Here is a 3725-nt window from a genome sequence, read left to right on the forward strand (position 1 = left end):
TCAATTATGTGGAATGAATGTTTGATGAAGGAATACATAAAAATCGCTAATAAGGTGAGGCTATTAAGGGTAATAGCACCTACTGTATGTGAGGGATTACCATGTGCCAGGGAGTGGATTGAAGTTACCGGCTTTGATTCTCACGAAAACACTGTGAGGCAGATGTGATTGTTCCTATCTTACAAAACTACCCTGAGCATGTACCAAAACAGACGTGCGCTGTTCGGTGCCGGCACGCTGAATGTGTATGGGGACGACTCAAAAAGGAGCGTGTGGCTGGTGCCATCAGAACGGCATCAGAGAAAGTGGCACGCCTGAATTTAGGCCGCCTTCTGCTTCTCTAGCTGAATTAATATCCTCAGCTAAGCTCGTCAGGCTGCAGTGGTGGCCTGCGTGTGCCTCAGCATGCTGCTGGTCTGTGGAGACGGACAGGGAGTTACGACTGCGTGCCACACAGAGCTCAGGCTTTTCAGGGCACCGAGGCATTAGGCGGCGTCCTGAGCACGCAGGCAGTGTTAAAATTCCTGAAAGCTTGGGGGAGGGTAGCATTCGTTTCGAGTGCTTCCTTTCTGATATACTCAGGCACTCTTTAGAATGTCAACACAAATACACGTAAATTGTTAATAGTTTGAACCAATGGAAACCTCAAAACATAGTCTGTCAGGATCTTTAGATTTTTACAGTCCATTAGCTCTTTGAGATTTTTATTTTTGTGATGAAAAAGGATGTGATTAGAAAAAAATGGAAAGATACTTCTATGCACAAAAAATCCTAATGGAAGAAAATCAAATTGTAAAGTAAGGAAATGTAGGAAAATAAAGTGGACACTGAGAAATGACAAATTATGCTGAATTCCTCATGTCACTTGTTGTGTCACGACTGGGTGTAGACCACAGATCTTATTTTGAGCGGATGTATTTCATCTTTGCGTTGAGATTCCTCCCCCAATTCTTGCTTGGTTTCAGTGGGCTGATGAGTTACAAGAGACTTGACGCTTGTTCGTCCTTGTGACTATCGTATGAGTTTGGGTATCTCTAACTGCTGCTTTTTATTTGGCCCAGTTATCAGATGTTACACTGCTTTTAAAATGATGCCATCTCTAGTTCTGAGACGAAGGATCCCACTGCTTGTCGGCTCTACAACAAAGCTATGTTTGAGCATCTTCTGGGCCTTTATCAACTTAAACAGCAGCTACCTGTCTTCCAGGTTCCTACCCGGCTGGTTGGTAGCTGTTGTTAAAACAAGCCCAGAACGTGAGAAAATGAGATGACCTCGGCTGCTTCTCGCCTTTGCTTCTGCTTTCCCTGAACAGGGGATGTGATATTTATCTTTTAGATTATTTTCTTCCAAATATGAGCCAAAAACGGCAGGAATGTGATATATACAGTCTTGAAATCCAACACCTCTATTGCTTTCCCTTAAGCAAATACCACCTTGAATTCCATTCAATGTTTAATATTATTCTTGATATTTCATGAATGAGTTTGCTTGGGGCAACTTGGGGAGAAGAAAAGACTTGTACTTCCACATTATAATCATCTTTATTGAATTTGTCCTGCCTCCAAATCTTCTCTCCAAAATTCTATTCAAAGACTGATAATCAGTATTCTTTTCTTCAATGTTTTATTTTTCAATTATAGTTGACATACAGTTGCAGGGGTGCCGACATAGTGATTGGACATACGTCTACATATAACTTCGGAAGTGATCTGATCAGTCTAGTATGCATCGATACCATTATAGCTATCACTACATTATTGTGCTATACTCTACATCCCTGTGACTGTTTTTATAACTGGAAATTTCTGCTTCTTAACTCTTCCCTTCTTTCATCCAGCCTGGCAACCATCAGTTTGTTCTCCCTGAGTCTGTTTTGTTTGTTCACTTACTTTGTTTTTAGAATCCACGAATAAGTGAACTCACATAGTATTTGTCTTTTTCTAATTTTGCTTAGCGTAATACCCTCTGGGTCCATCCATGTTGTCCATGGCAAGATTTCATTCTCTTTTATGGCTGAGTAATATTCCATTGTATGTATGTACCACTTTATCCATTCCTCTATTAATGGGCACCTAGGTTGCTTCCATATGTCCGCTATCGTAAATAATGCTGCAATGAACATAGAGGTTGTGAATTAGTGTTTTGGATTTTTAAATTTTTTGAGGAACCTTCACATTGTTTTCCATAGCGGCGACACCAATTTACATTCTCACCAGCAGTGCACGAGGGTTCCCTTTTTTCCACGTCCTCGCTAACACTTGTTGTTTGTCGATTCATTGATGACAGCCATTCTGACAAGGGTGAGGTGATATCTCATTGTGGTTTTAATTCGCATTTACTTGATGATTAATGATGCTGAGCACCTTTTCATATGTCTGTCTGTTGGCCATCTGTATGTCGTCTTTGGAGAAATGTCTATTCAGGTCCTCTGCCTATTTTTTAAACAGACTACTTATTTTTCTTCCTTCCTCCCTTCCCTTCCCTTCTTTCTTTCTTTTTTCTTTTTTTTTTTTCCTTTGGTGTTAAATTGTGTGAGTTCTTTATGTATTTTGGATATCAATCATTATTGGATATATCACTGGTGAATATCTGCTATTCAGTAGGTCGTCTTTTTGTTTTTTCGATGGTTTCCTTCGCTGTGTGAACACTTTAGTTTGATGTACTCCCATTTATTTTTTCTTTTGTTTCCCTTGCCCGAGGAGACATATCCAGAAAAGCATTACTAAGAGCAATATCAAAGAGTTTATTTATTGCCTATGTTTTCTTCAGGAGTTTTATGATTTCGGGTCTTACAATTAAGTTTTTAATCCATTTTGAGTTTATTCATGTATATGGTGTAAGAAAGTGATCCAGTTTCATTCTTTTGGATAAACTGCGTTTATCCAGTTTTCCCAGGACCATTTATTGAAGAACTGTTTTTACTCCATCATATATTCCTGCCTCCTTTGTCATAGATTAATAGACTATATAGGTGTCGGTTTATTTCTGTGTTCTCTATTTAGTTCCACTGATCTATGTGTCTGTTTTGATGCCAGTACCATGCTGTTTTAATTACCATAGCCTTTGATATCAGGTAGTGTTATACCTCCAACTTTGTTCTTTCTCAAGATTGCTTTGGCTTTTTGAGGTCTTTTGTGGTTCCATATAAATTTTAGAATTTTTTTAGTTCTGTGAAAATGCCATTGGTATTTTGATAGGTATTGCACTGTATCTGTAGATTGCTTTAGGTAGTATGGGCATTTAAATGATGTTCATTCTTCCTATCCATGAGCACGGTATATCTTTCCGTTTATTAGTATCTTCTTCAATTTCTTTCTCCAGTGTCTTATAGTTTTCCGAGTACAGTTCTTTTACTTCCTCGGTTAAATTTATTCTTAGGTATTTTATTCTTTTTAATACAGTTGTAAATGAGATTGTTTTCTTAATTTCTTTTTTTTGATAGTTCATTATTGGTGTATAAAAATGCAAACCAATTTCTGAATGTTAATTTTGTATTCTGCTACTTAACTGAATCATTTACTAATTCCAATAGCTTTTTGGTGGATGTTTTTAGGGTTTTTCTCTAAATACTATCATGTCATCTGACAATTGTGACAGTTTTACTTCGTCCTTTCCAATTTGGATGCCTTTTTTCTTGTCTGAATGCTATGGCTAGGACTTCTAGTGCTATGTTGAATGAAAATGGTGAAAATGGACATCCTTGTCTTGTTCCTGATCTTGAAGAA

The sequence above is a fragment of the Pteropus vampyrus genome, unplaced genomic scaffold, assembly GCF_000151845.1.
Source record: "Pteropus vampyrus isolate Shadow unplaced genomic scaffold, Pvam_2.0 Scaffold127, whole genome shotgun sequence".
In the NCBI taxonomy this organism is placed as follows: domain Eukaryota; kingdom Metazoa; phylum Chordata; class Mammalia; order Chiroptera; family Pteropodidae; genus Pteropus; species Pteropus vampyrus.